Below are 21,378 nucleotides of genomic sequence, written 5' to 3'. Positions count from 1 at the left end.
ATAAATCTCTGACACGATCTACGATGTATTTTCAGACAATATTGTGCATTTGCCAGATATCTCGACGACGGAGGAGCAAATAAAAAATCCTAACCACTCCGAAGACGCGTTTCCAAAAGACTATTATAGCCAGCAAAACTCGAACGGACATGTGAGCAAATATCACATGTGAAAAATGTTAGCCTTGTTGAAATTTCAAACTCCAATTACAACTTTGAGAGAATTGCGAGTCCAATTTTTTTTTTGAAACAAAGTTATTGTAGACAATTGTGACACATGTAGATAAAACTGAAAATTCTTGCTTGCTTTCTTTTACATAAGACTGTAATTTATATCGATACAATCTTTTAAAACAAAAAAGTGATATTAAATTCTGTAATAACGCCAGGTTAATCCAAAGAAAATCTAGATGTACCTCAAGTCGCTTGACCTAAATTTTTCGACTCTTCGGGTTCTTTGAGCGGATCAAACAGTTCGAAACCACAAGTCGACAAACTGTAAGCGGAAGAGACTAGCGGGCTTAGTATACTCATGATCCGACTAACCGTATTCTATACAACGCATATCTAATACGGTCATCTGAACCAGTAACGATAAAATGGCAGAGACGTGCAAAGCGGATGTTCCAAAATAATTCTTTGTAAATTTGAAACTTGAATCATAAATTGCTTATTAAGTTAACTTGTAGGTACTATATTTATAAATCTGTATGTGTTTAAAAAAATGTGTTTTAAAAAATATTAGGAGCGGAAAATAGATGGAAACGGAAGATATTATAAATAAGTTCTGTATCGTGTATAACCACGTGTTATAAATAATACGAAATTCATATTAACCATGTGTCGATATTGTGACACTCCATAACTGGACTTTATTTCGATTGATCATCCATAATCAAATCTTATCCTGGTTAAGTTTACGTAATAATGAAGCGTGGCTATAATTATATCAATTACGAGTGACTTCTTTGCGATAAATTTAATATAGACTGAAGAGAACTTTTGTCATAAAATTGTTTCTATCATATAAAATGATCTTTCACAACAGTAATATAAATTGTCACGTACATTGACAACGGAAATAACTTCTGTGACGAAATTGCACAGTAGAATTTTAGAGAAATAAAGCATACAGTCTCCGCGGTTGGTCTGACAAGCTACTTGGCAAGAGAGACCGCACCGATATTACACATAAACCCCACCAGCGGCATTTAGATATTTGCAATTCATATCACGTCTCATGCATGCGCGATGGAGTGACTGCTGCGACCGCTCTATGTCATCGGTCGTGTCCCGCGTAACTGGTCACGGTATGTACGTGTAAAGCGATCCACCCCCCTGAAGAAATGTACCGGCTTACCAGACCTCACCTCCGGCTCCGGCCCGTTTCATGCAAGTGCACTCATTGCTTCCGGAACACCGAATTCGCCCTACTTCCATTGGCAACTAAGAGAAGCAGTACTATACAATCTTCACAGCTTTCCTAACTAATGTAGTCAGATCATTTCTCACTTTTTAAATTAATAATATTTCAGCGCATTATTTTGTAATACCTATATACGAATAAAGATTCAAATAAATATTATTATGCAACCAAGATTCAGTTCTGACGGCGTTTAACGGCGTTTCTCTTGATTTGATTGAAGATCCAAATAAAATGTTTAAAGAGTTTTAGGAATTGCAAGATTGCAATATTACTCCGAGATTTGAGAAACCAGAAACAGCATTCCGAAAACATTTAAAAAATTATAAATTCGTATAGTCGTATAAAATTTAAACAGTCAAGAGATACAAGAGGTACAATTTCAATAATTATAATAAATTCATCATTTCACGAATCCAAGCATTTGGAAACTTAAGCACATCAGAGTTTTATTTTTAATTATAAAACAAAAAAATGTTAAATTAAGACAGAACATAATTGTTACATTAATTGCAATTCACTGCGGTATTTGTTGAAAATAGAGAATCTTTTGCATCTTAGGATCGATAACATCGACTAGCTGCACGAATTTCAATGCAGCCGATATCATCAGCGCGATTGTGTGTTTGGGACTACGGTGTTTCAATTCGGTGCCATGTAACCAGCAAAAATCGATGCATCGTCGCATTGGAAAGTCATGACTATCGATGGTTCATCACAAAGCACGCTACTGGCGACCGATACTCCATAAAAGCCTGATCATCCGCTTACGACCGTACCGGCGTGAAAAACTATGCGTCAAAAATATATTTTCGCGGGAGCGACACGATAGTAATGTCCGCGACAGAAAATTGAGTGAAGCAGCACTTCGGTAAATAAATTGATATCATATTTGCATTGTCTACAAAGAGGATCGTCGACGCGAAATCATTTTTAATTAATTTACTAGCTGTACCCGAGTGAAATTAATCTTGTAAAACATATATGAGTACTCATTTAAGCCCCCGAAAAATTGATGGTGCCTCTTCACCGAATGCATTTGATAAATTACAAAGATAAAATATAATAAATTATAGAAATGAAAATTGTAATTTAAATATTATTAACGGAATATAATTCAAACATTATTACTGCAAATAACACAATCATATGGAGAACGTTTTGCAATTCTAAATATGAAATTAACAAAGTAGATATAACATTTCCATTTGCTTCCATATGCGGTGTTCAATATGCACTTCAGAGTTAAAATTTCGATACATTTATCAGTTTTATTAACAGCCGATTGTGAGAGTAAGATTAAATGTCACGGTTATGGGATTAGGCCGCTTGTTTGGCAACAGGATCACGAAGCGCAAACAATTTCGTTAACGAATTCCAACTATTAGGCCCTATCCGAACTCAATTCTTGATACAGATGTTCTCACATGCGCGAAATTGGCTGGTGTGCGGTGCATAACCGGCATTAGCCTGCGTGTCACGTGCGATCACCTCCGCCCGTGCGTGTGCACCTTCCATCCCACATATGCACGAATGGGAAATGTGCTTCCCTTCTTTGAGTCGTGCAACACCTTACGCGACATACCGCGACAGTAATGCTGCGCTCGCGGCACCTTGACGTTTTAACATCGTGTATAACTTTACTTTTATTGTACGTAAAAAGAAGTTGACAAAATTTACCTCCGCAGCAAAGGCAGCTTTGTTAGACTAACGCGAATCAAGATATAAATGATCTCATGTAATTGAATAATAATTTATAAAATTTATAATAATCGATATTTAAAAGGAACTAACTTTTTTTTTAATTATTATAAATTTTATAATAAAGATACAGTAAAGATTGCAACGATTTTGTGAGCTTCAACTAGAAATGGCCTCTGTCCAAAGAATATTTATACCTTCCGTATACTAGAATCGAAATTTTCGGAAGAACTTCACATTCCCATTAGTCATAACTCTAAACGGTGCTGACTCATCGTCGCTCATTTTAAACTTTAATAAATTATACTTTTGAAGTGTAAAATGAACGAAGAAAAATGAAGAAGCAATGTATCTTTTAATGACATTACCACAACGCGTATTACACAAGTATAGAGAATTTAAGATATTAAAGTCGCACATTAATTATTCGATAAATGTAAAGGCAAAAGATTAGATGGCAAATTAAGCGTAGCTAAAATTATGGATGAGCCAGCTTCGCGTTCGATCGAACAGGAAGGACGCGACATGGAAATGAGAGAAGGGCGCGTGCACGACTCTCTCCCGCGCACCCTTACGCGAGCATCCGCACACATACACACACACACACATAAACGCACACATACAGAGCTTCGTACGCCTCTACAGCTTGTTGCGGATTATGTAGACTCTCGTTGCAACATGTGTTCGTTATATCGCTCCGACGGAGTTACCAACTCTCGACTAAGGCTTCCCTCGTCTCGGCGCCCCGCGCGCGCATCACGCGGCGCGTTTACGTACACGCGTAACAGCCCTGCGGCCGTGTGCGCACTTGTACAATGTAAATATTTTACGTAGCTACGTCGTGAATTAAGCGGCTTAAGTAGATTAAGGCTGGGCAAGGCGCGGCAAATATATCCGCCACCGCGGTCTTGCAATCTTAACTTGGCGAGTGTCGAGTTGCTCGAATGTCATTACTGCCACACTCGCGGATCGAAGGATTATCGAAACGTTCTCAATATATCCCATTTGCATCTGCACGATTTTCCACATTTCTTTTTCTTTTTTTATGTCTCCAAATTCACAAAATCAGCAGTATTCGGATTTGACTCTTGTCAATTCTATGTTGAGAATTATGGAGCACTTTTAATACTTTTTAACCTTTTTACCTTCTAGATGATGCGGTTGGAAGAATAATATCACACACGGTTTATAAGTCAAATTGCCTCACTGCTTACAAATGAAAATGGAAGAAATTATGTGAGAAGTAAATATAACTCTCTGTTCTCTATTATCACATTTATTTTCATATCTGACTACAATCTGATAAAAACCTTTTCAATTTTCATTACACGAGTTGCTGAATCCTCTGCTGACTCTAATATTAACTAATAAACTCTATTTTCGCAGTTTTATCTGTTTTTTTTCTTCTTTCTTTAGCTATCATTACGTCATAAATCTGATTCACAAATCATTATACCGCACACAATCAGAGTTAAACGATCGCGGATAATTTAAATTCAATCGGATAATTGGGCGGATCCGGAGCGTATTTTCAACGAATCGTGCTGAGAAATCGATTCGATGAAACCCCCGAAGAGGGAGGTATCCGGAATCGTGTCTCACATACATACGATCAATCGATTTCTCGTCTCGTTAATCTCACAGAACGTCGCTTTCATCGAATCGTCGAGGCAAGGTATCTCGTAACGAACCGGGCAGCTTTCCATTTGTTTGCCCTGAAAACGTTAATGGCGAGATCTGCTTCTCCGTGTCCCAGAAACTGAGCGCCCGAAGGATTGACGGTCGCCAAAGTAAACTCGATGCCCGTGGAGTTTATCCCGGACCGCGCTGGCGTATAGGTATCCCGAAGGACAGCGGCGCGGCGCGCGATGGAAAGGATGCGAGTTTCCGGAGCACGTCGTTGTGCCCGAAAAGTTTCCGCTCTTACCGCCGAGAGTTCCCTTTTTCTCTTTTAACCGTGCATCTGCCTGACCACAATAGTAAATACTTTGCGAAGACGTCTACCAATATATACGAAGACTGAAGCATCATTCTAAGAATGGGCTTCTTAATCTTTTAATCCTCTTCACAGATATATTCCTGATAGCAACCCTTTGAATTTTAATTACATCTGACGACAAACGTTAGCTTTTGGCCCACTTTAGACAATCTATAATTCGACAGGAATAGAAATTCTATTTATATTTTTATTTTCCATGTGTTCGTTGATATACATTTGTGCTTTTACGATATATTTATAGTGACACATATATTTTATATGTATTTTATATGTACTACACAATATGCATATATGTATTCTGATTTTTAAAATGTACTATTTTTTTCAGGACAAGATTGTAAAAAGAATTTTATTCTAAATTATGAAAATTAATAATATAATGATATAAAAATGGGAGTGATGTATTATTAAGAAAGAAGCTTTTATACATATAACATTCTTCTTTATAAACACATTTTTAACGTGTATAACCTATTAATTATAAGATTAATATTATAACCTTATTAACTTAGTAAAAGCTGCATGTTACATTTGCTTTGTAATATTATTCTATGAAAATGTTTTATAAAATACGACCACACAAAAAGCTTTTATAATCTTACAATTTATCGCTACTTTCTCTAATACATTTCATAATTAATTTCAAAAATGTTACGCACGTAATAAATTTCTTGCATATAGTAAATTTCGTACACAGAGTAAATTTCTTGCAAAAATGCCTCAAAATTAAAACGTCATAACACAAAAAGATTATCGATATCCGTATTGCATTTTAAATTCCATCTGTTTGCAATGCACGAATTGAAAAAATCCGGTGTTTCGTGTGCAATTATAAAATACGTGAAAAAGCGCGTGCTTAAACGTCAAATGTCCGGAGAAGCGTCAAATGCCTCTTCGAGCTAGAATCAATTTCGAGGGTGCGCATTCGTGAGTGCTCTCTCGCGAAAATTTTCGGCCGAGCCGAGAGTTTCGACCGTTTTCCCATTTTCATCCCAGATCGTAACTCCCTAGAGCGCGTCAGCCGCGCGGTATACGCGCGAGGGCGGTAATACTCTCGCGCGCACGGATGTATTCTCGTTAATAGAAATAATACTCGAGCGCTGAAAGTAAACAGGTGTACGGTAGCGCCCGGTTAATACGCCCAGTAGACATAATATACGACAGAAGTACGTGGGATAAACGACGACCAACAGGGCGAAGAGAGGTCGGGCGTTCGCCGCCGAGCGTGTATAATTTAATGTTCAGAAGCCCGCGATTATATAGGATGTTTCAATTTACCTTTTCTCAATTAAGTTTCCATAGCGATAGACTTTCAAGTAATTCAAGTTTTAAGCATAGATAAATTCAAGAATTTTTTAAAAATCTAGAAAAGAAAGTAGATAAAGATTTCGAATAAAACAGGTTTGTGTAATTTGTAACTGCAGAAATATTCAAGTTAAACATTTAATAATTGTAAAAAAGCAATGGCGGGACAGTCGAATTGTTGCTGAGAGAAAATAGAATATCAAGGCGTCATTCATCGGGAGTGGGAGGAAGGGAAAAAAACAGCAAACCTGAAACAATCTGTATACTCCGCAGCATCATCTCCCATGGCTGGAGCTGATAAAACGTGCGTGTCAAGCCGTGAAGTCGTCGGCGCGGTGACTTATATTTTATACCAACCGTGTCGTTAAACATCCTCGACGGGCCTCGCCATCGTTCGCAGATCCTATCAAGAATGTTACGACCCAATATCTCTCTCGTTGCTCTACGTTTACATCGCCTACAGGTAAACCTTGCCTGACATCTAAACGTGACTTACTTCCGGAAATAACTGTATTAATGATTTTTATCAATTTTTTCGCACCATCAGTCACTGAGTCTGAAGAATGATAACCAAAGTGTATTTTAAGTGCAATATTTACTTCGATGATCTGTTAACAGTCTTTAAATTCCGACTTTATTACATGTTACGTCAAGACAATTGAATATTTTATCTTTAAAATATATTTTTATTATCGTCTTATTCGCTACTTTTCGACTGACAGCTCAAGTACAATAATTGACGTATTCGGTCTCCGAAGAAATTTAAACTGTGCGATTTAAAGGGAGAAAATAATACGGGTAAATGATCGCGCTTACAGGTGAGATCATACCAATAATGCCTTGATTAGCGTCTCGGGACGCCTCGTGCGTTTGTCAAAGCCCGCAAAACCGAATGCAATTAAGCGTCATATAGAGCTCGTCGCGCCGTGTCGCGCCGCGTCGCGTCGCGTAAATGCACGCTCGATAGAGCTCGAGAAGCGGGTTCGTTTCGCGAAACTGCCAATAATAATTAACGTTGGCATGAAGCCTCGTCCGCCCTCACCTAACGACGAGTACCTACGCGCGCGTCTCTGTGAGCCACAGGAAGTGCCTACGGTGAGGAAGCACACCGTATAACGAACTTTCGCGAACGGACTTTGGCTTCGTTGACCTGCCAATAATTATCGATTGGCATTCTGTACGCGTATATTCGCGAGAAGGACCTGGCGGTGCATTGGATTTACGAGACGCGGCTGCATCCCCAAGAAAATATCTTTCAACCGAAACGGAATACTAATCGCTATATTAAAACGCTAATATAGCGAACCGATACAAGACGTCCCGTAATAAAAGAAAAAGAATAATATTTTATCCTATAAAATATAAAATATCCTATATGATTCTTGTTTGATAGTAAGTACATTTTAAAATCGTTCTATCGTTCTATTTTTAAATAAGTCAGCTAATTAACAATAATCTCAAGTTAATTGCGTATTATAAGGTATTATATTATTTTCTGATATTTTGGCTTTTTTAATAATGACAGAATGGATTGTTATTTATTAATTAGGAAGTTAATAGATAGTTAATAGATAACAGTGCATACTCTCAATTTAATATATAATTCTATATTTGTATGACGTGTGTCGTGTACAAATAAATTATTTGCATTGAACTTTCATGAATTAGTCAAAGCCAATTTACAAATGTATAATTATGTTTCTGATATAATATGTTAAAATTACAGTTCTTGTTAAAAGATATGTCACTATTAAAATTAATTAAGATAAAGCATCACAAAAGCAATTTTATAAGGATTTATAAAAACAAAGCATTTTGAGATAAAGAGGAGATAAATAATAGATAATAACAAAAATATTAATATTTTAACTAAATACCTATATTACGCATATTTTCATATTTTCAAAATGTTGATATTTTCAAGATCTTTAATAAAGACTTTATGAGACACTTCAGAAATGTGAGTTTTCTAGAAATATATATTTTAAGTGTTAAGAAATGAACGAATTAACATTTAATTTCTAGTTTGTGGAAAGTCATCTAATTAAATTTCAGCAAATCTCTCTAGAGCACACACACACACACACACACAATACTTTAATATTTCCTCGAGTAATAAACTATTTGTAATATTTGGAATAAAACAGATTTGTACATTATTACATGTAATGTAGATCGTATTGAGAGCAAGACCGACCGTAACATTTGTGCTTATGTCGAATATATCCAAGGCGCACTATACGTATCCCATAGAGAGTAACACTGGATTGCGCGGGCATCTCTGTATCTAGATACGTGCATGCAGAAACATGGTAATGGGTGAAGAGTATTTTATTACGATGCGGCAGATAATGCTGAATGTGCTCTGCTTCCCTGCTTGCGTGGCGTTGGGCGCTATTGCGTGGATATCTACCGAATGCCCATCATGCGACCCACTATATATACTGCTCGATATAGAAACGCAGGAAAATGCGCTTGCTTTTCTATACATCTCCCAGAACTGTCACCCTATTCCTCATTCAGAAATTATTTAATCAAGATAACCAATTAACGAATTATAAGTGATTCAAAACAAGAACTACAGTTTGTATGTCAAGTTTAAAAAGTACAAACAAATAACAAATTCTTATTTTCCATTTAATATTGCATGGCTCATGTTAATATTTTAAATGTATTAAATATTATAAAATTAATAAAGCAAAGTTGATACCTTTTGTTCAGTTTTTGCTTCAAACTTGCTAAAAATCTTTGTGGATAAGAAAGCAACGCTATAATAGCTCGATATAGATTCTGATGTGAAAATTATTTGACATGAATTTCTAATAGGTATCGCTTGACGTGAACAAACAATATACAATGGAACACATACGTCCCATACTATATAGTAAGAGCGTTTTAGCGTTTTTTATTTTAATATCTCATAATTTAATTGCTACTTCTCAATCAATCAACATGTGAAGCAAAATGTGAAGCAAGCACGCATTTTACATTTTAAATGGATTTGCAAGTGTCTGTCCTTATCACTTCAAGTCAAGCATTAAAAAAATGATTCCTATGATAATTTTGTTCGTGCAATAATATAGCTAATATTTTTATGCAAAATAATGAACAGAAAAGTTATTTTATCACTACATCTTTGCAAGATCAAGAATATCTTTCGCGCGTGTCTTTCAAAACTGTAAATTTAACTTAATTTTAGCACATACTTAAATAAATAAAACATTGCATAAGTTTGTCGGCGTTCGCAATTCTTTTCTCTATTTTTCTAATTTGTATCTCTATTTACTATCTATCTACATTTGTTCTTTCAATAGCTAATTTGAACATTTACGCTTTGTAGCATAAATGTGTAATTTTCTTCATTTCTCTCTACATACTTATGCGCTGATGAAGTAGTTTGTTTCGAAAATGCATAAATTTGATTTTATCACGCAGCTGACATTATCGAAAAAAAGCGCGAAAAACGAAACTCGGCATTGTGTTATCCGTTGTGAGCTATAGATACGTATAACGAGACAGTATGACGCTCGTTCGTTACACGCTTTCATATTAGCTGCATGGGTCAGGAAAGTGATCCGCATCACGTCTACACATTCTCTGTCGACGATTTTAAATGGGAGTTAAAAAGTCAACGAGAGATCAGAAAAAAATATAAAAAAATAAATGAAAAAATTGACACGTATCAATATTTCGTTTCGTATATTGTTACATGTAATAATATTGATTTGATGATATAAATCTTGATGATATAAAAACATCAAAAGAAATAATAGTAAATATACTCAATTTGTGATGATAATTATAAACAAAAAATGAAAGAAAGTTTCAATCAAGATATCAGTGAAAAATAAATTCTGCTATTTACGTAAATTATTGTGTTTAATTAGTATAATTATTTAAATAAAAGTTTAAATAAAAATATTTTAATTATTTATATATATTTTTAATCATTTAATCTATAACAAAATTATGCAAAGAAATTACTTAATAACAAATCCAAGTGCATATCTATTACTAATAATTTAATATTAGATACTAGATTAGAGTAATAATTACGATACCCCAAATACTAATAATTCCCTTTGCCTTTTTTTCTTTTCGTGCATCGTGTGCAACGCTAAGATGAAACAACTTTGTAGTTATGCGTTATAAAAATTTACACTGCGTGAAATGTAAAAAGTTATTGCTAAATAAAGTTCGAGAAAAAAGGAAAGTAACTCGCAGAATTCGATTTACCTGAGTACGTACTTTTTCTTTGACTTTTTGATTCGAAGGTCAAATGGAAATGTTATTGTAGCTGCCGGTGGTTTTGAACATTCTCCCGAACCGGTGTTGCATTCAGAGCGGAAGCAATGGTCTGTGGCAAATGCGAAACTCGTGGTTGCACGTACATCGGTGATTAGGTTAACGCGACTCTTTTTTTTCCGGTACGTACGCAGAATTGTTTGGAAAAGCTGCCATCACACTCTCGCGAAGCCATCGTGTTTTTTTTTGTTTTTAAAGTTTCGCGAACTCTGATATCTGTAATTCCCTTAAAATGTGTTCAAGGTCGTTAACCAATAATCGATGTTAAATTGCAAGTACTTAAAAAAATTACAGCATTGCGACGATATAATACAATAATTTAAATGTTATATTAACACTGCGCGGACACCGTGTTTTTGAAGCACTCACCCGGACACCTTGGGACTTTTAAGTTTAAACTGTCTAAAGGGTTTTTGAAAGCGTTTCTGTGTTACAAAAATTCTATAAAAATTTATGTATCATCTTTAAGGTTTCAAAAAGTGATTTCTATATTTACATAAGGCCAGGACTGTTGCAATTTTTTTTAAGTGTTGAAACTTAAGAAGAAAACTGTAAAATACGAAAAATCTGTTGTGCCCTAAAAAGCTCACGGTGTCCGTGCAGTGTTAAAAAAATATTTCAATCATGTTTTGTTAACTGTTAAATCTCTCTAAAGAAAGTTCACGATAATTGTAGTAATTATTCTCCGCAGTCAATATGAGAGAAATAAATATGAATGTGATGCTTTGAAGTTAATGTACCATATTAAAGTGTTTCATCCAACATGCGCGAATCAACATTATATATGTTGTTTGTTTACAATGAATTTAATCAGAATATATTATTAATTATGCGATGCAATAAGACAAGTGTTCTCTGCATATCTATGTACATTTATGCCTGTTTATTTGATATCTGTGCAACGCAAAACAGAAACGCAGAAAGTATGTGCGATATCGTACAAAATTTGCATGACATGAACATATTATAAGCAAAGATGACAGATGTAACAAAGGCCATATAAAAAATTGCACGTAATATCAGTTAATGAATGAAGAAAAATAGATTGCATTCGCACTGGGAATAGAATTAATACAATGTTTATGGCAAATTACGTATAAATGGCTATATAAATAGCAATACAATCATTCATGTAGCTAACATTAAAGATACAAGCGTATGGTGAATTGCGGTCACATAATTCGTTTTTATTCTCCATTCTTGTTATCATTCGCCATCTATAAAAATAACTTGGATATTTTTGCAAGCTTCAAATACGCGATATCGATTATACATTTTCGCACTATTTTGCCCCACTTTGCGCGACCTACATAAGTTCATTGTTGCAACTTTAATCACGAACCGTCGTCGAAATTTCACCTCTTGCCGCTACATCTCGTAACGAATTTCTGTGCAACGTTCTGTCGCGAAAGAGAAAGCGTAGCGCGGGATTCGCGACCGCGGCGAAGACGCTCAAGCCTCGACTCCGAGCAACGTTAGCATTTTCGCGTAAGAAGTGCTTGCGCGTGTAATCAAACACCAACACAGGAAATACGTGATACATTCGTGCAGTAACTGTCGATAGTTGCAACATTTGATACAGAAAACGATTTTATAACCGCTCATATTTCGATTAACTTTGTATAAATCTACCGGAAAGATGCATATATAACGTTACAGAAAATAGATTGGATTTTGAAATTGTTCGTATATCTTGTTCAATTCGTTTTCTGTCAATCATCTACCAACAGTGCGACATATATCGCATTTTTCCGTTATTATGTGCAAAATCAAAATTAACAAAAAATAATAGAAATATTTCAAAAATTGATACAAAAATAGGTAGAGGTGTATGTACGAAATACCTTGTTTAACGTGAAAAACATGAAAAAAGGTCAGTCTCATTAAAAAATGTGGAAAACATTGAGCGGATTTTCCATAGTGGGATTTGTCGGGAGGAAATTCTCTGTTAAACCGGCAACAGCGCTACCGCGAATTGTGTTTTCGCGAATGAGAATTAAAGTTGAGGGTGGCGGAGCGAAATTAGTAACTACGGCTTCGCCTTCCGACACGAAACGACGTAATGAGCGCTTTCGCGTGGGAAACAAAGGGCGAGAGAGTAACGGGACTTCGGTTTCGAGAAGGGAAAAACCAGACCGCGCGAGAGCGGAGCGAGCAGGAGAAAAAAAACGCGGGAAAAACTCCCCCAAAAAAACCTCTCTTGTGCCGCGCTCCGCAATCTCTTCCCGAACGCTTCTTCGTCGCGGCGACGTAAGCACTTTCGCGTGGGAAGAGAAGTGGTTTGCTCGCGTACGTAGCCAGACATCGGCAGTGGCATTCGCGCGCTCACAGATACACCGCAAACCGCGCGCCGTTGCAATGGTTGCTTGTCGCAGTAGTAGGCACCGTTGCATTTTTCAGCACGCCTCAGCACTTTCCACACCTCGATCTTCGCCAAAATCTTTACTGTATGGACGCATGAGTATCTTTGTATGTCGCATATTCATTATTGCGTGTAAATAGAATAGCTCAGATTATAATTGTAAAAAATAACTGTATTATTACGTTACTATCTTATACAATATGACATAAAATTATCAAATTATGGAACTAATGTAAATTATAATATATTTTTAGATTTTAATTAAGTATAAAAACAAATGTTAATGTGCATTTTAATGCCTAAATTAAACCTGTGCCTAATGCTCATGAGTTTAAAAATAAATTTTAATTATCTACAATTATAATTCAATTATTCAACTTAGGATGCATTTCTAATTCTTACGCTAAATATAGTTTTTCTATCCGCCACGACTATTTTGATACACTTGTTTTTATTCTTGTTTTATATCGAAGATATTATTTGAATACATATGCCGAGATAAAAATTTTATAGTAACCAGCGTAAATTTAATTGCACAAACAGCGTAAATATTTTTCAAATACTTTTGCTCGAACATCACCAGTGAGACATAAAACATTATTCCACGGTCGGTTCATAATTATTCCTAAGAGCGTATAGGGGCCTACAAATAGAGGAAGCATCGTTGCGCACCCCAACTTCAAGATTTCTGTTGAAAAGGGACGGCAGGTGCCTCACTTTACGTACGATAAAAACACCTACGTGCTTGAATTCCGCCCACAATGTTGTTTACGAGAATATACGTAGCCTGGTTGTGTTACGTTCTGGGGAAGCTATTGTTGGCGCCATGCTGTGTGCCATGCTCATAATAATTATCGACGATATATGTATAGACAGTTTTTGTAACACCACGTGCCAGGTGCGGTAAACGAAGTCACGTGCGATAAATGCAAATTTAAATCCAAGAGAAAAACTGCAACTAATAATTGACCCCCATCTAATGCAGAGTTTTAGTATTTACCGTAAGTGTATGCAAATTATAGTATCACAAAAGATATTTTAAGAATATCACAATTTCAACTTAGGAAAGGACAAAATTTATTTATCTATTTTATATATCTCTGACTAAAATATTAAAATGTATTGACGCATTTATATATTTAAACACGTTTCATAACTTGTTAATATGCTCGATAATGGGCACACCATGACGCAATGAAAAAGATAAATAATGAGAAACAAACTTGATCTTCTATCCAGGCGAGCGCTTCGCAGAACGTATCCCATTACAGTGATAGCGAACCAACAATCCGACGTAACACATCGAAAGTAATATACATGTACATTTCTGTATTATGACTGTATGATATGTAGTTTGATAAACCATACGGAGAACAATCTTGTTCGAAACGTTGACATAAGATAACTAGCCGGAGATATTTGCGTCTCGCTGGGTAGCTCCGCCATCGCGGTCGTTATAGTAAAAAGTAAAAACGATGAGTCGTTACATAAAATATATTCGCTACTCGCATTAGCGTTATGTTTAAATTATCAAGATTTAAATTTTCTTTTCGTCATTCTGTCTATTATATGTGACCATGGTTGGTTCTTACATTAATCAATGCTATTAATTGCTAAACGAAATAAAATGAAAAAAACTTTGAAGAAATGAACTCGTTATGTGATTCTGACAACCAGTCCTCCAATTAGCCGTTCGTTTCTATGCGTCGAAAATAATTTCTCTGACATTCGACATACATGTTTGCAACAAACGCTGATAGGAATCGTGTAAAAGCGCAAAACCAGCAGGGCGAGTGCGCGAGCGCTGAACGAGCGAATGCGTTGTAATCAACTAGCGACGTAGTAGATTGGCTGTCTCGCAAAAATTGCGGCTATCCGAAATTCCGAGATTAAACCAGGAACGGCTGAAAAACTGTCGAAATCGCGAAAATACAGAATGCGTCGCCGGACGGTGCTGCGGATTATTTCCAATCAAAACGAATCGCTTTAAATCCCGAATAAACCAATCGCGTGTCCGCGCGTTCTATCCGCGATGTCCGAAAATGAAGACATCAATCGCGGTGTTTGCGTCCGGCAAAACTAATTAACTAATTCCTCGCCGTCGCTCTTCTCTTATCGCTCTAAATAAGATCTAAACCTGAGTTCTTGCCAGTTAACGGCGATGCAGATTGCTGAGGATTTAGTCTTCTTGGAAAACGTCATTAAACTTCAATTACGTGTGGCATACTGAGAAACCATACGCCTGTCACTGTAATTTGAAATTAAATTTGTCCTCTAAAAAATGGTTAACTTCAATTTATATACTATTAAAATTATCGATTTTTTTATTATTTAATTGGTTTTAAGAGTAAAGTTAGAGATGTTTTTTTTATCCAGGATAATTTTTAAAAGTAGCTCTTTAGCTACTTTAACTTTAGCTAGTTTAAATTTAAATATTTAATTAAAATAAATATTAATCTCACAGAAATTTTCTTGCAATAACTTGCAAGATAAAATGTAGAACACTTGACAATATCATAAGCATCCTATGCACTCTAATGTATTAGTATTTCGTAATTAATTAATAAATATCTATAGTTTCTTCTGTTTTTTTTTTCAGTGATATTTAATAAATAAATAGTTATTTACGTAAAATGGCCAGTAGTCTAATTATGCCTATATATATGTTCAACACTTTGTGGCCTCAAAACATAATACTTTTTCTTCAATTTTGTCTTATTGTTTCGTTAGTATTGACTCACACACGTGTGCACAATGATACGCGCGATTGGCAAGCATACAGAAAGTGATTTTTAAATAGCGCTCTTGTTTTTTCAAGTGCAAAAAGTATAAATAGAGCGCATACAGATGCTGCATACATAAACATACAGAAGAAATCGTGATCTCCTTAAGGTGCGATTTATTTGCATTTTGCAGCGATCAGACCAATTGCGTGGCACATCCGTTTGATTCCCCAATACGCAAGTGCTCAGTTCGCAAATCTTCGATTCGATCGCTTTATACTTTAAAATTGGATTCTTGCCAAAGGCGTATACATCCCGCAACGTTTTACGAGTCACATTACATTTGCGTGTAAATAACACTTTAGCATCTAGAGCACGATCGTGGAAGTATGAAACAAAAGGGAGCACAACAGTGCTGAAGCACAACTATGAAATAGTAAATTATAAAAATAGGTTAGTGTATATATAATGCTGACTTAATTGTACCCATTTTGCATTATATGTATATATTTTTCTCAATTAAAAAACTATTATATTCATTACATTATATAACAGTTATCTTTCTTTCAATCTTTTTCGCGTAGAAAATTTGCTATAGACATGCATACCACGTAAAATAATTAGATAAGAAATTTTTCATTATTAACGACTGCTGTTCAAATTATTTACAATTTATAAATAACCTTAATAAACTATTAACTTATAATTTCATAGATATTTTGTATATACATATATATGTACGCACATAGATACGTAATATGTATTAGAATTTGCAATATAGTGAAGTTCAGTATGTATTAATAATCGATTTATTTTACTGTAATTTAACAAAAAATCACATTCACCAGACTTGAGCCCGTTAAATTTTTTTCTGAGGATATGTTAAGATTATCGTTTATTCCAATAACCTTGCTCAACCACGATTCGCAGACTAGAATAACGTGATTCAAGATATTACTCTGTAAACTGCAAAACATATATTTATAGAATTTCAGAATTATATTTCGGCTTTTATTTATGTGTAACGACTAACGACGATCAATATGTTAAGAAATAACAATCCCACAAACAAATAATTCTTTCGAACAGCTTAAATTATTTCGCTCACTCGCGTTTTCCAGACTAATTCTGTCATATATAAAACAGAAGTAAAGAAAATTTAAAATTATATAAGAACTTTACGGTCACTCTGTATATATATTTTCATATATTTGTCGCTTATAACTAGAATTTCAATTCTAAATCTTTTTAAATTCGGATCTTTCTAAATTCAGTTTGTTTTATATATAGCATAAACGAATGTCAGTTTTTGTCATAAAGCATTCGACTGAAATGTACATATGACGTTTAAATTAGCATTTGACCTGTCCTTGCAACATTGATCTAATAATACGTTTGACACTGTCGTAATAAAATACATCCACACTTCTGCTTACTTATATAGCATTGACCTAATAATATCACAGCGCTATTGTAATAACAAAGGTAATGAATACTTGTTACTTATTACATATTATCGTATCTACTATAGTTATATCATATATAGCAGCATAAATTTAAACCCCTGCAGAAATTGAAAAACGCGTTCCAATGTAACATACATCTCTATTGTATGTAACAATAAAACATATATATATATTCATACACATATAACATATATCAATGTACAATCACCAGCAATGTACAGGAATTTGAGATGAAAAAAATTCTATTGTCGTAAAAATTTGAGGGCGTCTACATAAAAGCGATGAATACGGATCACTTTTCACGACTCTGTAACCAGGCCGCGGTCGAAACTTTAGCGAGCGTTAACAAGACGACGGCGGTGATGGGATAGTTTCACGACTTTATGTTACGTAAACTTATTCTGAGTTTTCTTTCGGGGAGGTCGGTAAATTCGACCGCCTAATTATAGAGGTGCCAGAGAGAACGCCTTTAACGCCTCCACCACCACCACCACCACCCGCTTGCTTCTTCCCACGAGAAACTCCGGCGGTGGTGTGAAGGGCGCTGAAGGAGGCACTTGGCTCACCACGAACTAAGAAGTTTCAATTTCCGAACATAGTCGCGATACGATGGTGTTATTAATGCAATTAAGCAGGATTTCCTTCACACGATACGGCCTTGTTGACTATACAACGATAGAAAGTAAGCACTGCCATGTTTTAATCTACTGTTAGTGTATTGCGATATTATAATTTTAAGAAAACTCTAATAACATCAATAAAATCATTTTTGACATTTTAGTGTATTTCAATCAATTTGTAATTTCAATTCAGTTCTTATTGTGATTATAGAAAATTTGATACATTAATTATAACTTGAGCAAAAAATTACAAATTTTGACTTATTTGAATATAAATAATGGAAATAATGTAAAGAGATGTTGAACACTAATATATTTAATACACATTTTGAAAAAAAATTTATTTATTTATCCTGCCTTTTAAATACTAAATCAATAATTTGAACAAAAAAACTAAAATATTTGTTATTATTGTAACGATAAATGCAGTTTCAAGAAAATAGAAAAAGACAATAAAAAAATGTATATAATATATAAGATAAAGATGTATATATAATCAGTTTTACAATAATGCAAGTTTATTTTTTTCTTATATACGTCAATGGTCGCAATAAAAATGCGATTCTAACCTTCTCCATTTGCATTTATCTTCTCTTTCACGCCTCTGCTCATTGTAATTTAGGTATCATTTAACGCTATCATCGTCTATCTGTCTTATTATCATATAGCATTAAATAGAGATATATGACTGAGGCACAGTTTTTTCATAAACAATTAATAAATTATATTGCCAATCGACGTAATTTACAAAAATAATCACTGCAATTTTGGACAAAAATATGCAATATACATGCATTGCATATTTTTAGTTATTTACAAGTTGTTTACAGATTATAACACAATAAATTTTTAAAATGTTTTATTAACAGTCATATATTCCGCTGTATAAAAAACTTTTGACGCTTTTATTTTTTAAATTAATGGGTCTAATTTATCAAAAATATTTCATATTTTTTGCCAAAGATATACGATGTTATAATGGAACATATTATATATTTATATATTTGTATATATACATATATACATACGTTTTAGTATAACATCTCCTTTTTATGATTTTATAATTGTATAATTGTATAATAAGCGTAGATGTAATTTGCAGATATGATAATATGCAATACTAATGTGATTTCTATGCGTTTGTATCTCATGATATTTTAATCTAATAATAACATTCATATGCATACATATGCATAATAACATCAATACCAGCCGAAGAAATTTGTAATTATAATACGAACAGAAAAAGAAAGAAAAAAAAAGAGAAAAAAAAACAGTGGAAATGGAAAAAAAGTAATCACTTCACAGTAAAGAATTGATTCACTTTTTTACTGTAAATTGTGTCCGTGTGCAATACACACCAGCTTCTTACGATTATGTCTTCTCTATTAACAGGAAACTTATTACGCATCGTAATATATGCTAATCTAAATCTTATTATCTTTAATACACATATCCTTGTTAGTGTGTCGAACAATTAGCTCAGTATCATGTTGGATTTGCAAACTAACGATCGTTTCTTTTTCGTTCAAAGTACAAAGTAAAACTCAGATTTTTGTAAAGGTTCCGTGAAAGGAGGCCAGGACGTTGACACGCCGCGGCCGCGCCGAGGACAAGGACGACACCACTTGTTTTGGTGCCGTTTCGCTAATACCGCCGAGCCCGTACTCACCTCTTCGAGGTTCGTGCTCCGTCTACAAAGTGAGAAAATAGTAGCTTTGACAGGGCTCTTTCGAGCCGAGCTCGTCCTATGCGGACCTCTTCTCAATTCGCGCCGCAAACGCGAGAGAACTTCCGCGAACGACAATTCGGTCTTCCACTTCGCCGTGTCGTTTCTCACTATCGAAAGAAGGTGCCGAGCAACGAGCTACGCGCAGACAATACCGCGGCGAGCGTGGTGACTGCCGCGACTTTGGCACAAGCGTCACGTGCCGCGATAAAGCAACGTGCCCGGTCGAGACGCAAGGTCGGTCGACCTACAACGTAATGGGGAAACTCTTTTTCGGAAGACTCAACACGTCGAATCGCATCTCGCGGATTTAACCCTTCTGCTACGTGTAACGACTGTAATACGCGACGCTAAGTGCTCGTTATAACGCATTCATCGGCTATTGTCGAAAGGTATTACGAGAATTTCACGTAACATTTGATAATCAGTTTGAAATTAATTATTATTACATCAACAAAATCTTCATTGAAATATAAATATTAAGTAGTTCGATAAGTAATGTCGTATTTATTTTGGTTATTATTAGATATGTTCTGACATGCGTTTGTCGAAATGGAATTGAGAAATTGACTTTAAGGTGGCAGACAGTAGTTGAAAAAAGTAATGATTATATTCTAAATGTATATTTTTAAAAAACACAACATTACTCATTAAATGCTCTAACATATGAGTCATATAAGTATAAATTGAAATTGAATTATAAATTCAGAATTATATAAATAAAGTACAGAGTACAATAATGTTTATTTTTGAGAAAAAAGATCTGATTATACATTTAAGTTAGTTTTATTATACAGTATCAAAAGTCACTGTTCATTTATCTATAATATCGAATAATGTAGATTTATAAATAAATGCGCCGGTCTCTCTAATACCAAATATCTGTTAAGGAAAAATTGAATTTCTAACAACCAGAAACACTCATCGACTTAATCGTTGGGTGCTACAACTATAGCCGGTGGGTGCACAATGTTCAATGACACGTGTACCGTCTATAACGGGCGACTAAGAGTCTCACTATGAAACTTTGAGTATTCCGATTATGCTCGACTGCTCTCTTAATATTTAACTAATGGTCTGTTGTAGCTTCTAAACGATGAGTAACAACACAACACAAGTTTCCATTTTTTATATTTTCTTAAACTTTTGAAATACGGTTTTTGGAATTATTTACAACAATTATAAATTAAAATAAAATAACATTTTCAATAATATATTCTTGCATTTTGTATGTTCGTAAGAAAATGGACTTTCGTTTCCAAAGTTACAAAATGTATTTACTTTAGATTCGTTTCCACAAATATTTGTTAACTATGTTTAATTCATTGTCACACGCCGGCCTTTATAGAGATTGAATTAGAAAGAGACGAAGAATCACTTAAACCTCAATTACCTTTAACTAATGTTTATGAGAACGCACAACAGCTAGATTACCGAAATGTAAATCATGCCGGTTTCGAAACAAACGGCTTATATAGACGCGCGCGTCCATCGCGACGGCGTGCCCGATTCATGAATGCGTCGCATTCATAATTCTAACATTGTCGATGTGTACCGCGCGTGACGAGGTCTAATGTAGCGTATAACGAAGCGAACGATTCAACAACGCAATCGATACGACTTCGAGTAACGACTAAGCGAGTAACTCGCGTCGAACGCTCGTGGCAGTATCAAGTAGAGAAGGTCAACATCGACGTTTGCACGAACAATTGTCCGACATTTGCTATTAATAAGTATTATATAAAG

The 21,378-nt window shown here is 34.9% G+C and overlaps 1 protein-coding gene across 4 annotated transcripts in view; it reads right to left on the bottom strand.

The window, feature by feature from the left end:
- The window catches only part of LOC139810542 (CUGBP Elav-like family member 1-A), a 497,386-nt gene that overhangs the window by 337,476 nt on the left and 138,532 nt on the right, over nucleotides 1-21,378 (bottom strand). The window lies entirely within an intron of this gene.

This window comes from Temnothorax longispinosus, chromosome 3 (assembly GCF_030848805.1).
Source record: "Temnothorax longispinosus isolate EJ_2023e chromosome 3, Tlon_JGU_v1, whole genome shotgun sequence".
NCBI lineage: Eukaryota > Metazoa > Arthropoda > Insecta > Hymenoptera > Formicidae > Temnothorax > Temnothorax longispinosus.
This window is presented reverse-complemented; position numbering and strand designations above follow the sequence as displayed.